The sequence below is a fragment of the Helianthus annuus genome, chromosome 9, assembly GCF_002127325.2.
Source record: "Helianthus annuus cultivar XRQ/B chromosome 9, HanXRQr2.0-SUNRISE, whole genome shotgun sequence".
Classification (NCBI taxonomy): domain Eukaryota; kingdom Viridiplantae; phylum Streptophyta; class Magnoliopsida; order Asterales; family Asteraceae; genus Helianthus; species Helianthus annuus.
This window is the reverse complement of record NC_035441.2, coordinates 34,267,860-34,282,855: the sequence shown is the minus strand read 5'-3', so window position 1 is coordinate 34,282,855 and position 14,996 is coordinate 34,267,860. Positions and strand designations below refer to the sequence as shown.

At 39.0% G+C, this 14,996-nt stretch overlaps 1 long non-coding RNA gene across 1 annotated transcript; it reads left to right on the top strand.

Annotated features, from left to right (window-relative positions):
- Positions 1-290: 290 nt before the first annotated feature.
- LOC110877401 lies at positions 291-1,176 on the top strand. The gene is made up of 2 exons (XR_002557008.2): positions 291-757; positions 838-1,176. It is a non-coding gene; the product is annotated as an uncharacterized LOC110877401 (long non-coding RNA).
- Positions 1,177-14,996: the final 13,820 nt, after the last annotated feature.

Genomic DNA, 14,996 nt, shown 5'->3' with positions numbered 1-14,996 from the left:
TAATTCTTTTTCTAAGGCATAAACTTTTAATGGTTATTTGTCAAACTTTAAATAAAAAAAAATCAGTCCGCCTCAGGTTGGGTCACGTTAAGTCGGATCACTTACTAAATAGATAAAACTCAAATAAATTTTAAATACATAATAATAATTCGTCACTTTGCAAGACCGAAATGAATTATTTGTTGAAAGCTATGTGTACGATATTATCATGTTGTTAAAACTCAAACGTTTTGAACAGTAATTAGAACGGTGTAGTTATCTGATGGGTTTTTTATACGGTGATACATGTCACCTCATCACCATCACACATACACATTTTTGTTTTTGAAAAGATACAGAAAGTATGATAAGAGAGAGACACAGAACACGCTTTAGATGGAGAGAGAAAGACCTACAAATAGAGAGAGTGCCGTCGTACCTCCTTCTTGTGCCGCCATTGACTTCCATCGGCCACCCTTCAGAACCACCTCCAACAACACGGCGCAGGACTCTTCTGGTCATCCTCCACCTCCAAAAGAGACATAGATAGACTAGGAGATTGAAACGGGAGAAAGAGAGATTTGGAAGACGGGGAGAGATCTGAACCTGGCGAGTCTCCGGTGACCGGCCCTGCGCGTCCTTGCCTCTCATCCACAAAATCCAAGTTGTAGAAATCGTTGGTTTAGTCAGACGGTGGCTCTGGACAGTTCAACAATTTTGGGTGGGTCCCTCCCATTTCCGGCAAAGATGGTAATAACCGCAACCTTATTTTTTTCCGGTGAGTTGAACTTTATTAACGGCCGATCTATGCTTGCATGTCATTATTTGACTCAGATGAAATCTTCTTCATATCTTTAGGGTTTTCTTATCAAAGACCCTTTGATTTGGTGTGTTTTGGTGCCGATCGGAAGCAAGTTCTGCCGAAATATTAAAATTTTGACGAAGGTTTGGTTGACCGGGGAATTGGCTGCACCGGATGAGAATGATAAATTCTAATTGTTTCTTTGATTTCAGTTTTAACAAATAGTTTCCGGTTCCCGGAGGTGAACCTCCGTCACTCTAACCGAAGATTTAGTGGTCGTGTAATCCTTTCTCCGATCTGACTAATTAATCACAGGTCGATTGTTTGATTGGTTGTACTCAATTTCATCATGTAATTAGTTTGATTGATGATATATGTTTGTGTGATCTCGATTATTCTTTTGTGTGTATGGCTCTTGCATAGCTATTTTTTATATTTGTTTATCTATGATGATATTGTTTGGGTTCATGAATATAAAAATAATTAGCTATGTTATAAATTTGAAGGTTATATTAGAGTCGAGCAGGATGTATCTAAGCAATTGATATTGTTTGAACTAAAGTTCCTATGCGTTCTTTGAAGTATCGTTTTCTTCATCTCATAATTTTTGGTAATAATCTTAGTTATAAAAAATGACCGTCGACGAAGAGAGGGACTTTGTCGTAACCAGGTTTGCAATGTTTTTAAATTAGAAATAGAAAGAAAATACAAATTTCTGTTTTTGTTGGTATAAATTGATTAAATATCCATATATTAGGCAAAGATCGTTTCTTTGATATTGAGAATTAGTTATGAGTTATGACATGTCGATGAAACAAAATTATATGATTTGTTTTCGGATTGATGACTTTGCACAAAGGAATCATCTTTCTGTTATCGAAGTGATTCAAAGGGAGTGTTTAGGATTATATATTTTTATGGAGTTTAGCTTGCCTTTGGTTATCTTATATATAGCTGCTGTTTATTTTTTCACAGGAAGTTTATTCTTTTCGGCTTCGGGTTCTCTTTAGTGGATTATCAGCCAGGTTTCTTATCTTACTTAAAACATTCTGCGTTGACTTATATTTATAAATTTGGTCATACCTATTCAACGGGTCACTTTTGCTAAACGTTTTAGTTTCCATAATCGGGTCAATTTCACACAATGAGAAAGATTTTTAAAACGCTTTTAGTTTCATGTTTTTATCAAAGTCACATCTTTCGAGTCGTGATTTTTAAAGTCATAGGTTTTAGTATGAATGGGCTCTATGGCATTAACTTTTGTTAAATATCCATTCTATTATGTCTAAATTAGCTTTTTAACAAACAATTTTGACTAATTTAATTTAATTTAATCTCTTTTCATTTACTTTTTCAAACTTAACTTTCATAGCTTTTATCATTCATAAATTATGTAGACTAAATGTACGTTTTAACTTGCATTATGCATAGCCCGACTCAATTGTGCCGAGTCACTCATTTGGGCATGATACTATCATTCAACGATTCGAGTAAGCTTTTCTAAATGATTAAAGTTGAGTATGTATAAAACATCTCTTTCTTATCAGCGGCTAGGGTTGCATTGTAGTCATTTGGGGTAGTCTCTATCAGGCGACACAAGCAAAAACGAACTCTGATGGTTGAAAGTTATAACAACCCTCATAAAACACCACTAAAATGTTCCTAATATACCCCGTATACGATGAATTATACCCGTATAACCTTAGTTTTTTTAAAAATCAAATAAAACAAATAATTAACGTCGCTCGCAGGCCGCGACCAAGTTCCCAGGGTGAGTCGCGGGGCGCGATCGAGTAACATCTGGCGAAGCCTCAGGCTGCCACGTGTTTGGGTTATGTATGAGACCTACGCTTGTGACTAACCAAAGCTAAGCCCTAGTCTAGTCTCTCGCAGGCCGCGAGAAAGATAGAGAGATAGGTTGCGGGGCGCGAGCCCCCTGTTTCCAGCCTATAAATGGAGGCGATCGGCCTCGGTTGCAGATCGTTCAAATTTCTTTTCTCTCTGTCCCTATTATAGCAAAGTGTTGTTCGATATAATACCCATAAAACATGAAGCTCTGACTCGTTGTAAGTATTTTAACCCCCGATCACTAATTCGTTACCCTACCCGATTGAACTAGGGCTCCGTAACGCATGTCGAGGCTCTGCCTGACTAAGTTCGTTGGAGTTCTGTCTCGTGTTGTATGGCTAATATGATTTGGGTTATCTTACTAACGCGTGTGCATTGTTTATTTTTAATAGACTATAATCAAGAACAACAACAGGAAGCTAGAGTATTACCTATGTCTACAAAGTGAGTCATTCTCTTTTTCTACCAAACTGTTTTACCAAAACCTCAAATGTTTTCAATTATACTTAACAGTGATTGAGTCTATATATTCTACAATTGCTGCCGGTATGTGGGTTTTGTATACACTACTAGTAATCCATTACTATTGGACGACGAGTTAGCCAATGAGTAACATGACCACAGTCATGGAACTGTGAACGTGACAAATACAAAATGAGTATATTGGTAGATATAAACATTGTAATCACTCTCAATATTGTAAAGTTATAAAAGCTTGTTTTTATTAAACTGGGATGCACTCGCAAGTATTTCTTGCTGATAAAACTTTTTTTAAAATGCGTTTCAGGTAACTTAATGTGAAGCTAATAGAAGCCAGCTGGAGTGCAATGAAGGCTTAAAGAAGTGGCTATAAAAGTTACCTAAACAAAAAGAAGATTTTGTTTTCAATAAATAGGGTTTATCCCTATAAATGTATAATGAATGAAACTTGGGTTTATCCCATTTATTTATTATAAAAGTCTAGTGTTTTGTATAACAACCCTCCTAAAACCCTTAAAACAAAACCCTAAACGTTCCTAATATACCCCGCATACGAGAAACGGCCCAAAAATACCTTAATATTTATAAAAATCAAATAAAAACAAATAATATCACCTCTTGCGGGGCGCGACCCCCTTAGTTGTGCGAGTCGCGGGCCGCGAACCGGTGACACCAAGCAGCACCCCTTTGCGCCACGTGTCTTGTACGTGTTGGCTCTAGTGGGTTGAGTCGACAAGGCTAGAGCCTTGCCTACGGCTCTCGCTGTGACATCTGTACTTGTGTTATCATTATATCAACTTTGAACAATTCAAATATCAATAAAGCAATGTGTTTTGACCCTAATATTTGTTTATTTATGTTTGACATTTTTCACATTATGATTTTTGTTTGATTTTAAACTCTAAATCGCTTTCTAGAAAGTTATATGCAAATTGATGCGTAAACGTAATCAGTTTAACGCGGCAAATACTCCGGAATAGTAACATAAGCTTAACATACCTTAAATAACCTTTACATAACATAGAAATAAGTTTTGAAGGGTTTGGTATGGCAAAAACAAGTTTATTTGTTCATAGGGACTATTTGCGACAAACTGCAAAAGTCTGCCGATTCGTATATCAACATACATACTGGAACATGATCATAAGCTAAACATACCATAAATAACCTCAACATAGCTTAGAAATAAGCTTTGAGGGGTTCAGTGTGCAAAAATACGCTTATTTGATCACAGGGACTAAAAGCGTCAAAACTGTGAAAGGATGCATATGCGTGCATATTTTACGTTCTGACCATATCCGGACAGCCATAAATTTTTGTAATCACTAAAATATTTTACTTTAGTGATAGGAATGCAAAAACTTCATTCGTTTCGCAATTTGGATCGTTTTCGTGTCCGTTACGATTTCCGTCGTAAATAACCGAACAACGCAACCGTACAGCCAAACGAACCGACATCCGTGACATTTTTTAGCATAATTCAAGTTGAATACACTTTAACTTCATCTTAGAGCTTGAAAATGGGTTTGACGGGTGTTAGAAGTGCCAAAACGCGACAAAACAAGCTAAGGGACTAAAACTGACATTTTGCAAAAGTTGCTGGTCTGCAGACTGCATACGGACCGTATGCAGTGGACCTTACGTTCCGTAAGCCTATGCTAGACATCAGAAAACAGTTTCCTGCAAAACCCAGCTGTGCGATCAGTTTTGATCCTTGTTTTAACATTCTATGGGCTGGTTTGTGTGCTCATCAAGTTGCCCAATCAATGTATGACAAGTGTATGGTCTAGATCATGCATTGATCCACTCAAAAACACATGTCATTGATTCAATGACACTTGATTTTCTATAAATAGCAAGCATTTTTGCTCTCCAACTTGCTCATTCACCTTCTTCATTCACATCTACTCTTGAGAGGCTCTCACACTTGTTGAAGGCCTCCTACTTCAGTTTTCTTTGTCTTCTTTCCAAGCTTGGACTCTTGTAAGTGTTCTTTTATGCTTGGTTATGTATTTCAAGCATGAAAGTCAAACAGTATTTGACTTTATTCTTTAACCATGATTTGGTCAAGACAAAGTTCGTTTGAACTTTGCAACGTGAGTGTAATCACGATGGTTATAGTCCCTTATGACTATACCTATTGATTACCACGTTGACTAGTCAAAGTGACGAGTCATAGTTTCGGTTAAAATGCCGATTATGTGCATTTTGCGATGAAACTATTTTCGGGTATCAAAACAATTTGTTTTGATATCAAAACTATTTTCTAACTTAGTTAAACATGTTTTAACATATTTAACTCGTCACTTTTAGTTTAGTGCTTACTTAGGGTCGTAAGTTAAGCGGTCTAAACAACCGCTTAGACGTTCGAACCCGACCAGTTTGGTCGATCATTAGGATCCGACCATACATATATTGTGACCATAGTTTTATAGGGAATAACCTTCCGAGGTTATACCTTATGGTCACTTAGTTTAATTAGTTGTATGATAGGTAGTTTATATGCCTTAGGAAAATGTCCAAAATGCCCTTTTTATGCATAACTTAAATTTAAACAAATGTAACTTAAATTTGTACACATAAACTGATTAGTAAACATGTTAGGGCATATAATACTTGTCATAGGACTAGTTAGGCGGTCCGAATGCGCTTTTGCACAAATGACGCGTTAAAGTAGCGTAAACTACCTTAACGGGTCATAGCGGGTCATAAGCACTTAGGATAGGTTCCGATTTAGAATGTAGGCTTTGTTAAACCATATCATATGAGTTCCAATACTCATTTGGTTTACAAGACCTCATTCTACCCTATCTCCCGATTTAGGCCACGATTATTAACATAGTGAACTATATTAGGTGTCGTTTGATTCCGTGATCCTTCGAGCTTTGTTTGGTCTAAATTCCAAGACTATTAAACAAGCTCAAGTGAGTACATAGACCCCCTCTTTTTAAATATTTTCAAGGTGATTATGTGAGTACATAGTCCCCTCTTTTACCGTTTTCAAATATTTTGGGGTGATACACATGTGCCTATTGTTACTTTCATGGTTTCATTGTTTTTCATGACATATACTTGCTATGTTCATTTAGTACACATATAGTACATGATTTCAATTGCCATTTGCTATGTATGTTGACTGGGCATGCTAGTACATTGATTTCATACATTACATTTCTGCTGCATATGTTTACTCAGCATATGGGCACAATTGATTTACATTACATTTCTGCTGCATATGTTTACTTAGCATATGGGTACATAGTTTTACATGACATGCTTACATTTGGTATGACATTTGGTATGTTTAACGGGACAAAAATAAGTCCATTAACATTGATCACGCCGCTCGGTAGTATGTAGTGGTACCATAGGACTTGACCATTCCCCTTCCCGACTTCCTAGGTTTGTTTTGAAGTAAGGAATGACTGAATCCGAAAACATTAATGATAAACTTTTAACTTGTTAAAGGTGTATCCGACAGTCTCAAGGCTTGAATGTATGCGATAAACATTATTGCATAGATGTTCGTTACAATAAACCATTTATTTTGCAAAACATAACTATTGATTTAAACTATGGTTTATTCAAAGACATTGTTTTGTACATGACATTTGGTTTCACATGACATTTGGTTATACATTGACAATTATACATAAGGTTTCAGTATATACTTTTACTTGCCATACAAGACATTTGATTATACATGATACATATGGTTTGAGTAATACTTTTTATTCACCATACAATACATTTGATTATACAAGACATGGTTTACACTTGACATTGAACATTGTTTACTTATAACATTTTGACATTGGTTTAACATGACAACTTTTGATGTTTTATTGATAAGTGATTTAAATAACGAAACGTGTGTAGTATAATAAAAGCATGGTGGATACGCCGCTGGTACTTCCTATATATAAGTGCTTTTATGATACTACACATCGCAGCGATATCTAAACCGCTTCGATAAAGACAAGAACATGAAACATTTTATACAAAGACACAATAAGACATTGTTTTAACGCACCGCAAATTATCCGAAAATGCACTTAAAAGCTGAAATTTTGTGACAAGATTTGTTATGTGATTTGTGACGAATATGTGGTCTCTAACTCGAATAGCGACACTTGGCATGCATGTGTACATATATACATTATAATATTTTACGTGCAACATGTTAGAATACGTGTAGAACTATGTGTGTGTTACTTGAATATGAACCTGACTTGTATGGTAACCATAATAGGACATGGTTGACCACATTAGCTCAAGTGACCTTTATCTGCCGAGCTAATCTAAGGTGAGTTCACACTTTTTGTCAAAGCATGGGATTCCCGGTGGTTTGGGAATGAGTTAAACAACAACTATCCCCCTTGGGTGGGATGTAAACTGCGTATTCTCCTTGGGTATAATACGTACAACCATCCTCCTTGGGTAGGAAAACAACCTTTTATAACCCATGTCTTTAGATTACTAGACAACAACTCTATCTTAAGTCCTCCATTTTTGTATCGACTTAATCGCCGGGCCAATGGCGAACGGGTCATTATTAAATAGCGTTATTAGGTTTAATAAGCCTCACACCGTACCGTAGAGGACGGGCGTGAACTAATGTACTTGGGCACTTAGTCAATGACGATAGACATTGACACGGGGCACTAAACATAACTACAGTCAGTAGTCGGTATGGTAACGGGTCTAGTGGTTTAAAATAGTGGGGTAGCTCCCCATGGCATGTTTTTATAAACAACAAGGAAAGCTAATAACTTATGGATTTTTGAACAACATTAAAACGAACAACCAGCTATGAACTCGCCAACCTTTTGTTGACATGTTAGCTTGCGCAGGGAGTGGGCGTTGTGGCTAGGAATCCACAGTTGGATTCCTACTAATGAACTTTATGATTTATAAACTGTTTTATGGGTTTTACTACTTTATGCTTCCGCTAACTCTTAAACTCGGTTTTGGATTTTGGTTTGGTTTACATTAAACGTTGGTTTTACAATGGTTTTACTTTACTTTAATTAAATGTTCAGTATGATTGGTGGTATGATCCTGGTCAGTCACATGCCTCGCGGTATTACTTCGGTTGTGGATTTTGAGGGTGTGACAAGACCGACGGTCAGACTGAACGCACGATTCGCACCCTTGAAGACATGCTTCGTTCTTGTGTTATATATTTTGGTGGTAATTGGGATACGCATTTACCTTTAGTTGAATTTTCGTAAAACAATAGTTATCACTCTAGCATTAAAATGGCACCCTTTGAGGCATTATACGGAAGAAAATGTCGATCGCCTAATGTATGGCACGAGATCGGAGATGCACAAATTACTGGTCCTGAGTTAATACAAGAAACGACTGACAAGATTCTCCAGATATGAGACAATCTCTTGAAAGCTCGGAGTCGTCAAAAGAGTTACGCCAATAAACGTCGCAAGCCCGTTGAGTTCGAAGTTGGTGATCACGTACGCCTAAAGGTTTCACCTTGGAAAGGGGTGATCCGATTCGGCAAGAAAGGAAAGCTAGCGCCACGATACGTTGGTCCCTTTAAAGTTCTTGAAAAAATTGGCAAAGTGGACTACCGACTCGAATTACCGGAGGAACTCAGCAACGTACATCCAACTTTCCACGTCTCAAACTTCAAGAAGTGCCTAGCTGAAGAAAACCTGCATGATCCCCTCGAGGATCTTCAAGTTAACGTAACTCTACACTTTCGTGAAAAAGCCAGTAGAAATCATGGATCGAGAAACCACAAAACTCTGACGCTCTCGCATTCCTATAGTGAAGGTTCGTTGGGAAGGCAAACGCGACGCCGAGTTCACTTGGGAACTCGAAAGTGATATGAAAGCTAAATATCCACAACTCTTCGTTACACATGCACCTTAATTTCGAGACGAAACTCCCTAAAGTAGGGGAGGCTGTAACAACCCGACTTTTCAAGTCTTTACTTGTAACTGTCATTTCTTGCTTAATTGCTTGTACTCCCGAGATTCTGATTATCGCAAAGGGTTTAGACTATGTTTTAAATGCATATTACAAACGCAGTTATCGCAACTAAACGCTTTTCATAACACTTACTACTTAAACGCATTTTATTGCTTATATAGAGTAAACACTGTCACAACGCCAACGCAATGCAACCGCAAAATGCAGTTACTGTTATTAGTATAATTATATGTGTGTGTTCTTGTGAGCTTTACTTGTGTGTGCTTTATATATGTTTTGGATGGTAAACGCAAACGCTATCACAACTCTATCGCAACGCAAACTCAACGTAGACTCGAAAGGTGGATTTACTTTTATGCATTCTAGGTTTATGTGTTAGATAGCGTGATTATTTGTTAAAATATTATGTGGTTATCAACGCAACGCTCAAACGCTCACCCGCAACTCCGTTAAACGCAACGCTTAACGCGTAAAAGGAAAGTTGGAAAACTAACCCGCACAACACGTGTGACAACCCGAACTTTCAAGGTCGGTGACGTTCCATCCTTCGATCTTTGCTTCTCGTTATCTTTCTCTAACCTTGTTAGATTGATTGGTACAATAACGTATTAAACAATGTTTTGACATTTGGGCCGCACATTAACTAGGCCGCATCTTCACACCCGAGCCCAAATACACCACTTGTTTTAATTTAATCCTGGCAGCCCACTTACTTTAACTTAGTCTTGGCAAGTATTGTTCGGCCCACTAAGCATTCTTATGCCCATGTTCTCCGATTAAAATTAGATTATTTGATATTAATGTGGGCTTAGGCCCAAACCGGTTATGATTACTTATGACTATAACCATACAAGTCGGCCAAATTGGTACCAATAGGTATACGTATATGATTAGGATTACTTCACCAATAAAAACAAACCCTACTCTCTTTTTCTTAATCTCGTTCGACTGAAGAAAACCCCCCCTCCTTCGAGACATTACAGTATCGGATCAACCTTGTTTGCTTAGTAAGTTCTCATGTTAAATTTGTGTTGAAAACCTTGTTGTGTGAGATCTTGATCGCATGATATTAGATTGTAATAAATATGTTATTAAACTTTCTGTTGAGCCTATCAAGAGGAGCTAGGATGATAGCTTGGTAATGAATAAGTAGGGTTGTATGTATGTTAGATTCGTCGGATAGTGAGAATATGATATGTGTTGCTATTGTTGTGATTCATGTGCAATATGTTAATGAAATCGGTTGTTGATGGGTTTGTTTTAATTATCACATATGAATTAATTAGTTTAGTTGGCAGTAGCATAAACGGTCCAATGGAATGTGTGTAAGGTTGACTAAAAGGGGCGGCGCATGTGGATCAATACATATTAAAGAATAAGCTTGTCAGTAAGCATGTGTGCATGATGTAATCCTTGACAAAATAATGTTGGTAATCACAATTGACGGTTAATATTAAATAATGTTTTTATTCTTGATGTAACAAATTCAGAGGTCCAATCGTGTATAAGGTGTTGGGCGGTTTGTATGTATGTATATGTTATATGGAATCAGCCATGACATTATCATATTAATAGGCAAGACATTTAAAATACATATATGTGAGTGGATTGTTCGGCCCAATAGAAGTAAAGTAGTTAATATCCTTGTCGGCCCATGTGTTCTGTTCAACCAATAAGAATCTCATGCTCTTTTAAGCTGCCGCCCACTATTATTTTATTAATTGTATCTTGAATTGCATTGTGAAATGTGTTTTACTTGTATACCACTTGTGTGACGTGTATAAAGACCACATGATTCATGAGTAAAAACTGATTGTTACCGGTAACATGTTAGGACGTGTGTAATCAGCCGTTAAACAAGTAACTAATCATACCGAGCAAACCTAAGGTGAGTTCATTGCATTTTCTCAAGCATGCGTCCCGGTGGTTTGGGACAACTGGTAAACATTTGGAAGGGAAACATTGGGTAAATAACTTAATCGGTTTTGGTTATTGCCTGGAGGGCAATGGGGGTGATTAGTTGATAGCGCTATTAGGTGGGAAACCTCACACCGGGCCGTAAGGACGGGCGTGAACTAATTATCTGGATAGGGCTATGGTTGTTAGAGGCACACTCCTCGGATACATATGGGCACTCTCCCTAGGGTATCTAACGAAGGCAACATAGCAAACGGTCGTTAAGGGGTACCCACTCCCCGGATACTTATGGGCACACTCCCTAGGGTATCTAACATGAGCAACATCAAAACGTCAAACAACATAACAACAAACAACACATCATTTTGCAAACTGTTTTACATGCTTGTAGGTAAATTCCTGAAGGAACCTGGGAACTTGCTGTCTGATGCTGCTGGAGTGGTTATGGTCATGATAAACATTTATATTGATTGGGTTTCGGCACATTTATACATTTATACTTTTATGCTTCCGCTCAATACTTTGGTTTTGGTTAAACTTTTCAAACGTTATATTTCAATTGGGTATTTTAATACCTTATGACTTGTGTTTGATATGATTGGTGGCTCTTTGTTGAATCGTTACACCTCCATTTGGGATACGCCCTAGGTGGTAAATTGGGGGTGTGACAGTTTGGTATCAGAGCCACTGGTTATAGAGAACTCGGTTTTAAAAATGTTTTCATAAAACCAGACTATAACCGAATTGATCCAAACGATGACCATGACACTCAGCTTCAGACTGCAAGGTTCGTTCCTCCTTAGCTTATGCATTATATGCCTAGTAAACGTAATTATATTTATAGCATGCACGGTACGACATGGTAGGCATCATGACACATTGTTAGTGCAACATAACACTTGTATCTAGTAAATTTTAATCTTGTTGGTAGTGCTTATTTTGTGTTGATTGGAGTGGGAGAAACTTCAAACATAAGTTAAGAAGCATCGAGAGGAGCATGCAAACCGCCTTATTATCATGGGTGCACACATAATAATAACGCGTGGTGCATGCAAATCCCAATGAGGCTTAACGAGTGTAAGAGGGGTTCTTCCCTGTTTGAGTATGAACATGGTAGTTAATCGTTCTCAACGTGATAAACCTGAACACTTTCCTCGTTTTCGACCCCTAAATTAGTTCATTTCCATATATAGAAACATGAGTGGACGAGGAAACGGACGTAGCAACTATTGATTGAAACCTTGTGTGCTTACTCTTTCTGTCATATATTTTTTTTCCTTTCTGCGTTAATACCCTCTTTTGGAACGTTGTGAGTGTGCATTCTTTCGTTTAACTTGCGTTACGTCATCAACTCGACAGGCATGTCTACACCGTCCGCATCTTCCGACCAATCCCGGGCGCCAGGGAAGGCACCCGCTGATACCCACTCACCCCCGCGTCAGATGGAGACGCGTGCTGCTTGTAGGAAGAGACTCGCACAGGGCGGGGAGTCGTCCTCCCGACCTACGCATGCACTACCAGTTAACTCCCTCAGCGCTCAGGCCGAGTCGGCTGTGAGTAAGGCCCTTCGAGATTATAACCAGATTCTAATAGAACAAAACCAAGTCTTAATGGAGCAAAACCAGAAATTACTAAGAAAGGTTGATACCCAAGGAGGGCGATTGGAAGCTCAAGAGAAGCACATACAGGAACTTATTAGGAGGACTACTGACTTGAAGGCAGAAGCCCTAAAAGGGCGTGAGGTACAAGGTCTGATACTGAGAGACGCTCGAGTGGATTATGAAAGGCTTAACTCGCTTGCTGAAAAGGTAGGTATGATAGATTGGAGGGTCCATCACTTGGAGGAAGCCCGCTTCGCACCTGAACCCGAGCCAGCCCCAGTCCCGGCACCTCCCGAACTAGAGGCGGAAGAGTCTGATGAAGAACCCGAAGAGGAGGAGGAAGAGCCGGAAGAGGAGGAAGAAGAGCCAGAGGAGGTCTCGGATAATGAAGGAGACGATGATGATGGTAGTGACCTCGGGGATGGTGACGTGGATGACTGACTCGTCTTTCAATCGTTTATCTAGTTATTTTTCTTTCAGTTGTTTTCGTATATACGATCATGGTGATTAAAACTTTTGCGAATATTCGATGTAGTGACTTATATGGTTTAATTTGAATGGGTTTCTTATTTTATCGTTTAAAGAATATTTCTTGTACTGAGTCGTCACCTTACCTCTTTTTACACTTGCACCACAAGAGTCACATCTTTGACTCTACGACCGTTACCTTAATTATGGTAAACCTCTCGCTGGCCTTTGTACTATCCGGTGCCTATGGGTTGATGCAATGCCGCTATCGGTTGATGCGACACTTTTGTAAGTTTTGACATGGTCGTTGACATGGACTTGGTTATCTAGGTATCAAACGGAAAATTCTCTGCAAACAGAAAATCGTGTGTCCCCTCTCCCCAGTGGGGAATCCTTATTAGTTTAAGATCATCGTAGTGGTGTCGTTGTTGGCATTGTCACAGTCATGAAAGCCCGGAAGTGTTTACGGAAGGGCTACCCTGCCATACTAACTCTTGTCACCGATTTGCCGCTTTAAGAAAGGAAGATCGAGTGTCTTCCACTTATCCACGAATTTTCTGACATGCCTTCCGAAGAGTGAGCTGGTTTACTCCCACATCGTTAGGCGGAATTTCAGATTGACCTTATGCAATTTCAGATTCCTTATGGGAAACAGAAATCCCTTAGGTTCGCTAGATACTATCACAGCTTCATCATAGGATTTTTCGAAGGTTTCGCAACTTCAACCTCCTTAGCATAGCGGGGAGCTGTGAATTCCTGAGAAATAGAATCGGAGAACGTCTTTGCAGCTTTCGAAACCCAACCCTACAACACGCGAAGCATCGCTTCTATCCGAGGGTACCGATGATCCAGCGATATACCATGATGGTGTTACGGAGAGGAACTGCACGACCTACAACCTCCGGTGGAAACCGTGGTCATTGGATTTAAGTGGGAGGCATTGCTTGGACGGTACCGAATGCACCAATTAGACAGATCACAAGGGCCTCCAGTGCACCCTTGTTTCAATAGAGCTAACCATGTGAAGGCATCGCTAGATGGAACTTCCGAACGAACACGGGATTAGGAGACTATACCCACGCATCCCCGTAGACGAACCTTATCACTTTCACTTGTCATCGCCGCTAGAAGTGAAGCAGTCACAGTTACACGCGTTTGTCGTTTTGCAACACTAACCTTTACCCACCAAACTCTGTTTTGGACAAATGATACACTCGCGCGACCGCAATGTGACGAACCTCCCTGTTGTGCCATGCCGCCATGCACCACTACTGGAATTTACTTCTAGACAACAAATTTGCTGGCCAAATTCGCTCGAATCTTCGTACGAACCTCATTAATTCCCTGTTTCTTTGATTGGCAACCGATATAACAAAACGCTAACCACCATACCATGATTTTCACCGATCACAAGATTAGCCCCCCAGGCGTTGTAAAGTATCTATAGATCGAGTTCGTTGGAACTCACTTCAAGCCATTGTTTTAGATCAATTTTCGGGACGAAAATTCTTTCAAGTTGGGGATGATGTGACACCCCGCGAAAACGCTTAACAAAACTAGCTTCCTCAGTGACTGTTTGCTAAATTTCGGGACGAAATTTCTTTCAAGTTGGGGATGATGTGACAACCCGAACTTTCAAGGTCGGTGACGTTCCATCCTTCGATCTTTGCTTCTCGTTATCTTTCTCTAACCTTGTTAGATTGATTGGTACAATAACGTATTAAACAATGTTTTGACATTTGGGCCGCACATTAACTAGGCCGCATCTTCACACCCGAGCCCAAATACACCACTTGTTTTAATTTAATCCTGGCAGCCCACTTACTTTAACTTAATCTTGGCAAGTATTGTTCGGCCCACTAAGCATTCTTATGCCCATGTTCTCCGATTAAAATTAGATTATTTGATATTAATGTGGGCTTAGGCCCAAACCGGTTATGATTACT